The sequence below is a fragment of the Montipora foliosa genome, chromosome 3 (assembly GCF_036669935.1).
Source record: "Montipora foliosa isolate CH-2021 chromosome 3, ASM3666993v2, whole genome shotgun sequence".
Lineage (NCBI taxonomy): Eukaryota > Metazoa > Cnidaria > Anthozoa > Scleractinia > Acroporidae > Montipora > Montipora foliosa.
In genome coordinates, this window is record NC_090871.1 from 38,358,885 (window position 1) to 38,373,392 (window position 14,508).

General features: G+C 37.3%; 1 pseudogene; it reads left to right on the forward strand.

Moving 5' to 3' along the window:
• The first annotated feature begins 1,356 nt into the window (after positions 1–1,356).
• LOC137995716 (uncharacterized) lies at positions 1,357–13,940 on the forward strand (annotated as a pseudogene).
• Positions 13,941–14,508: the final 568 nt, after the last annotated feature.

The window sequence follows — 14,508 nt, forward strand, 5'->3', positions numbered from 1 at the left end:
GATAAATCTGGAAAGAGAGATGATTGGTACAAGGGAGGTGGAGACGAAGCAGTTATATTTGTGCCTGCGACACCTGGATTGCAACTAAAGAAAAAAATACCAGAGTGAAATCAGAGACCAGGGGTATAAGATAAAGGTGGTGGAGAAGACAGGTACAACACTGAAGGAAGTGCTACAAAATTCCAATCCGTTCAAACAGCAAAGGTGTGGGAGAGAAGACTGCCTGGTTTGTAAACAAGCTAGGAAAGGTCCGTGTAATGCACACGGTGTGACATACGAGATTGAGTGCCATGGATGCAAAAATAAGTACATTGTTGAGACAGCCAGAAATGCCTATACAAGAGCCATGGAGCACGCCGGGAGCTTAGAGAATCGAGAAGAAAAATCAGCATTATGGAGACATTGCGTAGAAAAGCATGGGAAGGAACGGCAAGAGTTCAAAATGTCCGTGACTGGAGTGTATGGTAATGATGCCATCTTCTGAATCAACTGAGTGGCGAAAGAATCTCTCATCAACACGGAGAAGGAATGGAATTATATAAAACTTCCTAGAGTAATACTTGGCAAAGGAGAAACGTGAGACATCCTATGTGAGGCCTTACATGAAGTCTGTGGACTAGCCAAGACACTTGGTGCATCATACACTGGGTACCAGAGTATCTGGAATTCAGGCTTTTACTTCGTGTAGAAGACACACATGATGTAAAACAATAGAACAAAAATTGTGAAACAACACCTAATCAGAATTCTAAATCCCTAAAGACCCCTAAAGCTTTTGTTACATCATGTGCGTCTTCTACACGAAGTAAAAGCCTGAATCCAAGATCACGGAACATGCCTGACGAGGCTGAGTTTTCAGCCAAATTTATTGCGGTTTTTATAGATATACACATTTTTAAGTTTTAAGTGTATTAACTCCAAAATCGTGCGTCAAAAGAATAACAAAGACAGAGAATGTCAAGCAATTACCGTAGTCTATCTAAAGAACTTTCTGAAGCAACTTTGTAAGCTCAAGGTCAAAAAAGGAGTTTTACTGATGTACTTTATTCCACTTTATCTTTGAAAATGTGATCATTCACATTTTCATTTATTTCACTGAAACAGCCCAGCTTGGCTTGGAACAAGAATCTGAAAACATGAGGGGACGCAAATCGTCTGAACTGTAAGTACATATCAAACCTCCGTAGGTGATTTAATCCCATTAAATAGGTGATATTTATGTCAGCGTTTGCATGGTTAATATCGTTAGCACCTCTTTCGGTTGGATCTGGAAAATGTTTGTTTTTTTCCCAGATTGCTGTTCAGTGCAGGTAGTTTCCGATGTGCATGAAGGTTTTCCTGGATATTCCCCTCAAGATGGCGCAGAGGAAAGGTTTTTCGACTTTCTTTCGCGTTGTCGGTGATGGATTAAGCGATCAGAGTTACTGGTATGTGCTCACAACGGAAATTTGTGGAATTACTCCTTTGCAATATTTCAAGCGATCGCCAATCGTGACCAGTTTTCCAGAAGATTTCTGCAGAATTGAAAGCGGCAAACTTCGGCTTCTTGATGGGTGCCCCTTCATCAACAAGAAAGATTCCAGTGCATTTGAAGTTGTTTGCTCGTCTTTTGGGCTTGTATCGGCTATTCTGAGGAAAAAGACAGGTCCTGAAGAACGAGGATCCGCCACTGTTATTAAAGTTAAAGAATTTTTGAATGGCTTGGATTTGAGTTCCCTTAAAGGAGACAGCGACGACATGAATTGCGAGCGACCATGTGCAGCTCGGCGCCTTACAATGCCCCCTCAATTCAACACTCCCAACACAAAAGAAACGCCTGTCTCGGTTCATTTGACTCCTCCAAGCAGTGGCAATCTTAGTTCCCCTAATCTAAAGGAGATTTCTGAAAGGAATGATTTGGAGACCCCAGAAAAGACTTTCCTTATTAAAAAAAGGGGGAGCCGCGTTCTCCAAGATGTACAAGGCATTTGTGAAAGGAGTCGAGAAAATTTGTCAACGGTGCTTTCCAGCATGTGTGCTTTTGGTGATCCTGAGGCGAAAGCTATCGTAAACGAGATTGTGGAGGATGTGGCTCTAAAGAAAGGAGTTAAAAGGACGGTGGAAGAGCTTTTTGGTGATCAAATATTTTCTTTATACAGGGAAAGCCTCCGAGTTCCAGATTGGGTGTTACTATATTGCGAGACCAAGGCAAGGATATCTGGTAATACTTGGCAAGCCGTAATCAATATCACCAAACTTGGAAGGACAGGGGTAAGGTTTATATTTAGGCCTAGTTTACACGTTGCGCAATTGTCGAATTTAACTATTTAATTCCGATTAAATTCGTCCATCTGTCGACATAAATTGCGCCATTGTCGAATTTAATTCCAATTAAATTCGGCCTTCTGTCGACATTAATTGAACCGTGGTTTTACGCGTCGAAATTAATGGTTGAGTTATGGTCAAATTTATTTCTCTGCCGGAATGAAATATACCTGGTCAGAGGTATAATTAATATTATTATACATCAGACTCTCTATGAAAAATCTGATTGGTCGAGAGCATTCAATCAATTCACAATAGCTTGTGAACTTGACATGATAAATGTAATATCTGCTGCAGATATTACATTTATCATGTCAAGTTCAAAGTCTGCCTGGTTTTTAAGCCCCTTGGAGTGTTCTCCTCAGAAACAAAATGGCTGAACGCTTCGCTTCTGTTTCTGAGGATGAATTATGTGAAAAATGTATAATAAAACAATTATTAAATACTTGTGAAATGTTCGTGGCTAGTCTGACGCGGCGTTTCGTCTCGGCCAAGAGACTCTTCAGAGACCTTTAGAATTCAAAGGCAAACTCGTTGAGCATCGCGCCCAAAGTCCCGTTCGCAAATTCTACATGTTGACAGTCTAGCCCTCTATCGCAGAAGGATTACCAACTGTGTAATCACGAGGTAAATTTATACAATTTTTTTTTTGATCAATAACTTTTTATTATGATTCACACTACTTACAACACTGGTACATCTACTTACACAACTTACAAAAATTACACAATTAAGAACTACTAAAATCCATTATACTACCATCAAAACCATTTAACAATTGAATTGCGTACGCACTACTTACAATACAATGCACTTACAATTACAGGTGCTACTTACAATAATACAATTGCAATACTTACTCTACAAAAACAATATGATTACTTTTTAAACTTGCAATACCAATTTATACACTGCTTACAAAATAATACGATTACAGATGCTAATTATATTTATATTCTTACATTAAAAACAATGAGCAACAAAATAAAAGATACATGCATATTAAAAATAAATAAATAAATAAATAACTTAATTAATTATATTGGAGTGAGTACCCATTTCTTTTCAAAGAAGTTGCTTTTGTTGATCTTTTCTTCAGTTTCTTATTTAATCTTTAGTTTCGATTGCAGTCCTTGAATTTTAGGAAGTGTTTGGCTTCTTCTGCAGTCCCACAAAAATAATTTTCCAATTAATATGAAATAGTTTAATAAATTTGATAAAGGGCATTGTTTTGATAAAACTCCAAATAAAACGTTTTGCGAGGAAAGATGGATTGGCTGATTCGATAGAAGGTACCAGTACGATTCGAAATTAGTCCAGAACGTTTTGGAGTGAAGGCATTCATAGAAAAGGTGATATAAATTCTCAGGTTCATCATTTCAAAAAGTACATGCATCATTAATTCTAGATCCAATTTTGCATAGTTTGCTGTTAGTGTAAAGAATGGAATTAATTACTTTGTATTGGAAAGCCTTAACATATGACTCAAGTGCAACCAAATGTGGTAACGAAAAGATTTCTTTAAATTGTTGGCTTGTGAAATTAAAATCACTCTTCAATTTACGGATAATATTAGGAGGTTGAGCTTTTCTTGAGACCAGAAGCAAATAATAATCTTTTGATTTTTTGTCTTTAATATCGAAAATTTTATTTCCAATTATAAGTGATGGGGATATGGTTAATCTATCTAGGCTGATTTCTTTTAATTGAGAAGGCACAGAATGACGAAGGCCCGCCCATTGCAGAAAATTGTTTTTGACAATTTTGTTTGAAAAATAGTTATAGGAGTCCATTGTATTTAAGTTAAAAAGAAGATCGTGTATGTAAATAATTCCCGATTTAAAATAATTTTTATAGTACACTGGCTTATTGTCTATTCGAATCTCTTTATTATTCCAAACAATTATTTTCCAGTCACCTCCTGAGGCGAAAGATTCACGGAACTCCGACCACCATAACAAAAGTTCGTGGTAAAATTAAGAAGATATCATATAATCAGAAACTTCATAATTACAATTTAGAAAAAACCGACCTCCTACGGGCTCTAATAGATGAAGTAAATACGTCTTCCACGTTGCGTTAGAATCGTTAAATAGTCGTTTTAGCCAGGCCAACCTTAAAGATTTAACCATGCTTTCCAAATCTATCATTTTTAGACCACCTCTCTCATAATCGTTTATTACAGATACGCGAGTCACTTTATCTGTACCTTTCCATAAAAACTTGAATAACAATTGATTCAGTTTATTCACAATTTCCTTTGGTGTAGGGAGTAGCGAACATACGTAAAAGATTTAATTATTGTCACTTTACCGTAAATAGAAAGGCCCCTAGAGGACCAAATATTAATAAGTTTTTTAATACTATCCAGCCTTTCAATAAAGTTCTTTTCCTTTAATAGTTTCTGATCATATGTGAAATATACCCCCCACAGCTTTAATCGGGATTTTAGGCCACTTAATACCAAAATGTTCTTCTTTACTTTCTTTCAATGATCCTATCCACATACCCTCAGTTTTTGAACAATTAATCTTAAGACCGGAAATGCATCGAAACCGGTCCAGTAGTTCAAATAATACTTTGGCTGAGTTAGTATCTGCTAATATCGCTGTGGTGTCGTCTGCATACTGTAAAAGTTTCGTTTCTTGCTCATCTCCGATATAAATTCCTTTGATGTCCGAATTCTGTTTAATGGCGATAGCCAGTGTTTCCACAGCTATTACGAACAGATATGGAGACAACGGGTCTCCCTGCCGAACTCCTCATTCCAGCGTAAAGAAATTTGATGTCCTGCGGTTATTCAAGATACAGCTTTGTATATTTTTGTAGAATACTTTAACCCAATGAAGGAAATCTGAACCATAATTGAATGCCTCTAAGCATTTAAAAAGAAATTCCCATTCAACACTATCGAATGCCTTTTGAAAATCAATAAATAACATTAAACCGGGAATGTTTTCTTTCACTGTAAAGTCCATAACATCATAAATAGATCGTATAGTTTCGCCTATAAACCGATCTTTTACGTATCCTGTTTGGTTTGGATGAATAATATCGAGCAAGACATTTTTAATTCTCGATGCAATTGCTTTCGTCATTATTTTGGTGTCTACATTAACAAGGGAGATTGGACGCCAATTTTCTAAAAGTGAGCGATCTTTCCCTTTCTTTTCAATTAGTGTAATGATTGCTTGTTTTTGAGAACTAGACATCTCACCTTTTTCAAAGGATTCATTAATGCAGTTCATAAAGCTATCGCTAATTACTGACCAAAATATCTTATAAAATTCAATAGGAATGCCGTCATTACCAGGAGTTTTATTATTGTCAAAGCTATCTAGGAGACGAAAACATTCTTCTGCTGAAATATTTCCTTCACAAAATTTTTTCTGGTCTTCAGAAAGTGCGGGTATATTTAAATCGTTTAGGAAAGAATCAATTTTAAATGCAAGATCTGGATCAGTAGTACTGCTTTTATACAAGTTTTTGTAAAACCTTTCTTGCGCCTTTAATATACAAAATGGATCTGTTTTTATTACTCCGCTTATGTGAAGTTTTCTTATATGCTTTTTTATATGATTTCTTTTTTCGAGGTTTAAAAAATATTTTGTGCTCTTTTCTCCATGCTCATGCCAACGAGCACGTGCACGTATAATTATTCCTTTAGTTTTTTCTTCATAGAAAGTTTCTAACTTTTCCTGAGCCGCATTAAAGCGAGTTGCGTTAGAGTCACTAGGCGTAGTTTCGTATTCTTCCTTTGCCTCTCTAAGCTGATCTTGGAGACTTAATTCTATTGCATTTCTTTCCTTGGCTTTTTTCTTGGAGAAGTTAATAGCGTGCGCCCTTATATTATATTTGATCCAATCCCAAAGGATACGACTGTCCGAAATTTCTTTTTGTCCCTCTGCCGTCCATACTGGAAGCATTTCAGCAACATTATTTACATATTCTTCATCCTTCAACATGGAACAGTTCATTTTCCAGCTCTGAAATCTCTATCGAAATTGCAGCGTGGTCTGTTCGAATAGCTGGAATTATATCACTTGATTTCACTAAATCGTTCAAATTATTAGAAATTAACCAATAATCGAGACGGCAAAAAATTCTTGGAGACTTTTGACTCCAGGTAAAACTTCTTATGTCTCGGTTTTTAATTCTCCAAATATCAACCAGATCTAGTTGATTTTGTAGACAATCAATGCAGGCAGTAACTGATTTTCTTTGAATAATTATCCCTCCTTTTTAGTCAATCTCTGGATTTAAAGGGCAATTGAAATCGCCTCCTATGATGATATTATCTTCTGAATCTAAGTTTTCTCTTTGTAGCGTTGCGAGTAAATTATTGAAAAACGATACGAGATCTTTGTCCTTGTTTGGTGCATAAACATTAATTAAGACACATGTTTGGTCTTTGATATCAGCTTTAAGAATGATGAAGCGTCCCAAAGGGTCTAGGATCTTTTGATGGATGGTGCAATCAAAACCATTCTTAATCAAGATAGCAACTCCACGTGCACTGGAACTACCATGGCTTGTTATAATCTCTGCACCCCATTCATTCTTCCATTGAGTATCTGTTTTTTCTATTGAATGGGTTTCTTGCAAAAAAATTATATCAGCTTTACGTTTCCTGCACCAAGTAAACATTGTTCGTCTCTTTTTAAAGTTGCTTATGCCCTTTACGTTAAGCGATACTAATTTAAAGACTTCGGCCATCAAATATTTTGTTCATTTCAGAATTGAAAGCTGCAATAGAAGCCAAAAAAAAAAAAAACAAACAAAAACAGTAATAACAAATAATAATAAGAATAAAATGTATCTGCCAATGAACTGCAAATTTAGCCAAATAAACAAAAGAAGTATTAATGAGGGTAGAAAAAACTAAGTAAATTAGATTCAGCAATGTTGCTCGATGCCTACATGTATAAACAGCTATAATGCTACATGCATAAGTAATCAAAGAATAAGAAAATACCAAAAAATGTCCTAAGTAAATATATAACACAAATTTTTTGTCTGACGTGCATTTAGACCCAGCAGCCCTCCATCTACTAAAGCTTATGTGCTACTCATAATTAAACCATAGTAAGGAAGATTTTCAGTTTCAATCCCGTTATACACTTGACCGTTGATGACTAATTTATCCACCTTGAAGAAAGCTGATTGTTTTTCTTGCTTCGCCTTTTTTAGCACAGGGTACAATTTCGTATGAATTGCTTCGATTTCTTTAGGGTAGTCATGCGAAATTCCAATTTTAGTACCTTTTAGATTTTTAACTTTAGACCAAACGAATTCTTTATCTTGATAAAAGCTAAATTTAGCAATAACAGGCCTTGTATTCGTGGAACTCCGAGGGTTACGCCGCGTTGGCAAGCGATGAACACGTTCAAATCTAATTTCATTCACATCCTCCCTTGAAAATCTCATTTTCTCCTCCATCATTGAACGAACCAAATCTTCCGTGTCTCGTGGTGTCTCACCTTCAATTTCCGGGAGGTTATAGATCTTTATACTCTCCCTTCTAGTGTACGCCTCCAATTTGATGTTACAGCATTTCAACTGCTGAATCTCCATGTTGAGGTTACGGATCTCATCTGTACCACTCACTGTTTGATAGCACATGCTGGCCACACAAGTTTTTAGATCTGTTAGTTCCTTTCTTAGCTCTTTCTTTTCTTCTTCTACCTCTGATAAACGGACTTTCAGAGATGCTATTTCCGTAAACAAATCTAATAGCTTATCGATCTTGGCCTCTAATTTAGTTATACTTGCCGAGGCATCGCAGCAATGGCCTGAAACACAATCCTCGTCCATTTGAGAACCAGTATTTTCTCGCTGTCGTTTACGGGGAATACACTTTTCTTCGGTGTTTAAAGCGGTTTCCTTGATCTCTTGCCTCATTTTGTCAGTAGACAGAGCGCTGAATTCACAAAATTCACATATCTATAAAACTGCTAACAAAGCGACCAAAAAGCACGTCCATCACCTTCCTCTCCTCGCTCCAGTCCAATTTTTTTTTTTTTTTTTACAAAAGTTTGCGTTTGTATAAATGTATCTCGTGATACACGGCTAATTTTTTAACCTCAATTATCAATGTGTTTTCCATGTTAATTTTGTTGTTTTTAATTTTTGTTTTGCTGTATTTCTTTGGTTTCCATTTTAGAAATCCTCTGACACACCAATACTGTTAAATCTCAATCAAATGAAGGCTGCCAAAAAAGTGATCTTTGGAGTTTGTAAAGAATACATGGATGTGAAAAAGGTGCCAACTTCTTTACAAGGTTATCAGGTGGATTTGTATCCTGTTTTAGAGCTGATTGTTCGTGAGCAAAGGCTGCATAAGGTGTGCTCACCAACTCTCAAACTTCTGATCAAGATAGATGGAAGACCCTTTTGTGGTAAGTACAGACTGTCAGGTTTAAGTGTGCTGTTATAAATTATAACACAATACCTTATCTCAGATTAAATGTGTGGCCGTGCATAATTTTTGGTGCTATGAATGTGAATGAAATAATAACTATTTCTGTTATTATTTTTTTATGATCAGGTAGAAATCAGGTTTTGGTAGGTCTGGTTGCCCGTCTTAACCCCGTGTACAGCATACAGAGTGCAAAGTCTGTTTACCCACTGGCCATTGCTAATTGTAAATAAAACAGGTTGTTCATCATTAATTTGTATTATTCTGTTATCAAAATACTTTTTCTCCATTGCTTAGCATGGTTACAAACTGTTTACTACCCACAGTATAGACACTTTCCCATTTAAGCTTTCCTTACTGTAGTTTTGTAGACTATATGTGACAGTTTTCATCGTTGGAATGTTGCCTTTCCAGTGGCTCCAAGATCTGACAAATGTTACACACACACACACCACAAAAAAATACCCACACAGAAGAAAAAAAAACTACAAACCCTTTTGCAATATAAGAACCTTACCCCAACACAAGCTCAATAAACAACAAGTTTCATTGGTTGTCTTTATGCGTAATGTTATTTTGATAGGGAAAGCCTGAAAGCACTTTTAAAGGATGTAAATGAACAAAAGAGAATCATCAAGAACCAAGGGGTTTTTTCTTGATTCAATGTAGAATTTGATGGTAAGATGTTTCTGCCAGTTTATTGCATACAGGTTGTTTGCAAGAACAACCCTGATCTGTTTTAAGGAAGGGGGATGATGACTTTCTTTTTTGGAACTTGAGGGTTTATTTTTTTTCATTATCAGTGCAGCTGGCCAATATTTTAAACAAAATTATAAGTTATTTTTCTACATGTATGTCATTGTAACTCTTTATTACTGCTGTTTTTTTATATCTTAGTTTCATTGGACTGCAAAACACTGATCCTTCTTTTGGTAAAGAAAGAGGATCTTGATTTTCAACCAGGCGGTCGAGGGGTAGATGTTGAATTTTGCTTTATATGCAATGCAATCAGGGTTAGTCATCATTATCCTTTTTATTTAACATGGTTCCTTGCGTTCTAAGATTCATTGATTTATTGCCATGGTCTTCATGAGACTATTAATTTTATTTTTTTATTTATAAATACATTGTCAATGCATCATTGTTATTCATATATTTGTAGATCAACTGGAATCCAGGATGATCTCCTGTTTCTCCTTGATGAAGAGCTTACTAGCATTCAGTTGTGAGCTCTACATATGGAGATGCGCAATACAGAGCAATTGCTTGCATCCATTGGTCTGATTGCCTACAAGATTGGTTCACTTCCACAAGCCAATCAAGCCCTGAAGTGCTTTGGCCCAGAGCCTTTTCATGGTGATCGAATTTCTGTTAAGAAGAAGAGCGGTCAGGAGTCTGCCATTTCAAAGCAGAATATTCATGTGAGCTCCATGTCGGGGGAGTGAGTGATCAAATTATTGGCTGTGTGTGTATTTTAAAATTGATTCGCTTTGTGGGTATGTTACAGGTTGAATTTGATTTCAGGTTCTTTTTAATGTAACCTAGGTTGTTTTAATTTAACCTAGTTTTATTTAAACTGACCTAGTTTTTTTCCAACTGTCTAAAAAGGGATTTTGCTTTTTTGGGTGTGGTTAAAAAAATGGGGCATGGTTTTTTTTAGGGGGTAAAAAAAAATCTTTAACTGTGGCTACAGAATTTTCGTGAAAAAAATTACCATCCTATACCTAGTTAACAATAACAATTTAACTTCATCTGATTCAAATACACCAATTGCAAAAAAAGCCTAGCTTAATTGAAACTGACCTAGGTTGAATTCATTTTAACCTGACCTAGGTTGAAAAAATTACAACCTAGGTTAAATAAAAAATAACCTGAAATGAAATTTAACCTGTAACAGGTATCTATCATTTTTTTCATTGTGATAAACATGTTTCAGGTCCAACAGAATTTGAAATTTTTCAAAACCTTGAAGAGATTGTGGGACTCTCCCTTCCACTGGACAAGTTAAAGGTCTCCTACACAGCCAAGAATTTTTTCTTAACCGTGTTACATTTTGTCAGTCCCGTATTGATGTAAGTTTTTGATTGCAGATGTGGCATTGGCAAGTACCTTGACTTGTGGTTCAACAGTTCAAGTTTATTGTTCTTTAAGTTTTGAGGTGTGGTTTTATATTGTGCAAGCGCCCAGATGTTTTGTTGGAGAGCGCTATCGAAATGGGCACCATTTGTAAGTACTTGCTTCCTTTTCAATTTCACACTATGCTCTAGTTACCTTTCCTAGGAGATCCATGAACTAAGAGTTTCTTTCTTGTGAAAGTTCTTTCAATGATCTTAATTATTAGGCTGTACTTTAAGGTGGCACACCCAAAAGTGCAGTATAACCCAACATTTTTGTATTTTTACACTCTTTCAATGATCTTATATTATTAGGCTGTACTCTAAGGTGGCACACCCAAAAGTGCAGTATAACCCAGCATTTATGTATTTTTACACTCTTTTAATGATCTCAGTCAGTAGGCTGTACTTTAAGGTGGCACACCCAAAAATGCAGTATAACCCAGCCTTTTTGTATCTTTACACTCTTTCAATGATCTTATTTTGTAGGCTGTACATGCACTCTTTCTATGATCATAGTTAGTAGCTAGGTTGTAAGGTAAGGTGACACACTTAAAAGTGCATTATAATCCAGAGATTCTTCTTTGAGTTGCTAGACTAGTGTTTATATAAGAATTATTGTGCTGTAATGGGTTGTTTTGACACCCTCTTATCCTGCATGTTTACAATTTCTTATGGATATTGACACATGCTCGTAACAGCATTATACAGTTGTTCTGCAGTTTAAAAAGTGGTTCTGTTTTTTGTTTGTAGTATTTTGTTGATGCCTTGAGAAAGCACACTTTTCTTAGAGACTTTGGAACTCACACCGAGATGATTGATTTGAAAGGCTCAGGTTTGTTTTTTAAATATGTTTCCTGTGGCTCTTTTTTTGTATAGAATTTGGCTTTTTTGCTGGGGAGAAAACAATAGCAGCTAATGACAATTATTAAATATTCACTGAATGTATTGTAAATGTACTAGGTTAACACCTAACATCTTTATGCCACAGTCTTCATGATTGTTTGTTTGTTTTTTCTTTTATAGCCGTGGAAATCAATATGGAAGATCGTCTTGGAGCATGGGAAAAAGAGTTAGCTAAATTATCTGAAAATTTTAAAATGCTGTGCCACTCACGACGAAATACTGTTGGTAAAGAAAGTAGTGAGGTTGTAGAGTATGTTGCAAAGAAGCATCTGGAAATGTTGAAAAGGGTAAATTAATGGTGATTTAAAAATTGTCCAACTTCGTTGTTAATTAGTACCCTTTTAATTAATAATTATTGTGTATTTGACACCAGGTCTTTTACCAAGTTATTCATTTCGTGTATTTAGGTCTGTAGAGAATGAAAGGAAATTGCACAGGTGACGAGGTCAAGAATATTTGATGATACAGAGCAAGGAGAAATAGATCTTTTTGATATCAAGGTCTAATATTTCCTCACTTTTATTGTTAGTTATGTACATGTTCATGCATTACCCCTAAGATTAAGAGAGCATGTTGCTGATGAAAAGGGATTATTTAACCTTTTTACAACTGTGTTTGTGATTGTATATAAAATGCAAAACACATGGCTTTCTTGAAGGGGTAGTTTCTAAAGAAACTGTGGTGCTGCGTCGGTGGGGAAGTAGTGTACAAAAATTTGGTTTTATCAATGGAGTTGATAATGTAAATTGGCCAGCATACAGAGATTCTAAAAGCTCACGTTTCGAGCGTTAGCTCTTTGTCAGAGCATTAGCCCTTCGCTCTGACAAATGGCTAATGCTCGAAACGTCAGCTTTTACAATCTCTGTACGGTGGCCAGTTTACATTATCAACTCTGTTGATAAAACCAAATTTTTGTATACATGGCTTTCTTGTTGTGTATATTGTTGCAAGCTCCATTATGGTAGGATGTTAAAGAGGACAGAGAGGTCCCTTTACATGTTTTCAATGTTTCCAACAAAGCTTACCACTTAGCTGCTGAGACTGTGATTGCCCTGGCTAAGCCAATTATTGATGTCACTTTCCTGGAGCTTTATGAGGAGAATAACGAGAGTGTTATGGGCCAAGCCAGAGTAGTAACTCAGCATGTATCACATGAACAAGCTGAAGGAACTCTACCAGAACCCCTACAGGAACTCCTGGGAAGCAGCACTGAGCATTTGACTGTCAATGAAACTGAGAGACTGCGCCAGTTACTGTACCATTACCAACATGTGTTTTCCTTTTCCAACGGGGACTTGGCCACTACACATATGGTCGAGCACAGAATTGAAACAGGCAGTGTGCCCCCAATCCGACAACAGCCCCGGCGCACCTCTCCATGGAAACATGAGGAAATTGAACGATAAGTAACTGATCTCTTGCAGGAAGGGAAGGTGAAAGAATCATCAAGCCCTTGGTCCTCCCCAGTTGTGCTGGTGACTAAGAAGGACGGTAGCCAGAGGTTGTGTATTGACTACTGCCGGTTCAATGCAGCAACAGTAAAGGATGCCTTTCCCATACCGCCAGTTGATGATTCACTTGCTGCTTTAAGCGGCTCGAGATGGTTTTCCATGTTGGATCTTGCCTCCGGTTACTGGCAAGTGGCAATGGACACGAACACCCAAGAAAAGGCAGCATTTGTAACCCCAAGCGGCTTGTATGAATGGAACATGATGCCATTCGGGCTTTGCAACACGCCAAGTACATTTGCCAGATTGATGGAACTTGTCTTGAAGGGTCTACATTGGAAAATCTGTCTGATTTACCTTGATGATGTGATTGTCATGGGGCGTACATTCGAGGAGGAGTTAGAACGGCTGAAACAAGTGTTTGAGCGACTTACCCGGGCGGGACTAAAGCTTAAGCGGAAGAAGTGTTTTCTCCTCCAGAAACGAGATCAAAACCTCAGACATGTGGTCACAGAAGAGGGCATCGGCCCAGACCCTGGAAAAGTCGAACAAGTTCGCACATGGCCCATTCCAGAAAACAGGACAGAGGTCAAAAGCTTCCTCGGACTTGCTTCTTATTACCGTCGGTTTGTCCCTGATTTCTCAACCATAGCTCAACCGCTGTACAAGCTAACAGAAGTTTGGACAGGGGAATGTCAGCTGGCTTTTGACAGCGTCAAGGGTCGTGGCCTACCCGACCAGAGAGGGTAAGTTTGTGCTAGACACCAACGCATCAGACCATGGAATTGGTGCAGTGTTATCACAGCTTCAACACGGGATGGAAAGACCTATTGCATTTGCAAGTCGAACATTGTCCAAGTCTGAAAGGAACTATTGTGTGACTCGGCGTGAGTTTGTCAAGCAACATCGGCATTACCTACGAGGTACAAGATTCTGCATTCCCCCTTGCGCTCTGTCATTAAAGCTAAGGACCCAGAAGGACAACTGGCACGTTGGATTGAATTCTTAAGTACGTTTGACTTTGAGATCCAGTATCGACCGGGACAACGACACCAGAATGCTGATGCCCTTTCTCGTCGACCTTGCGATGACCGTTGTAGGTGGTGTAAGGGTTGGAAATCTCAGAAACAAGTGTCCTTTGTTCATTTCGGCGTCGAAACAGTATTCTATTCACATACATTCATATTCATGCTCAGTTCTAACAAGGTATGGGAAAAAAGATTGATCAGCGGACTAAGCGAAGCTGGGACAGCTTGGCTTAGGAAGAGTTCAAGATACGACTCCCGCGATTTTTGGGCGGGACTGGGTGGGCCGTTGT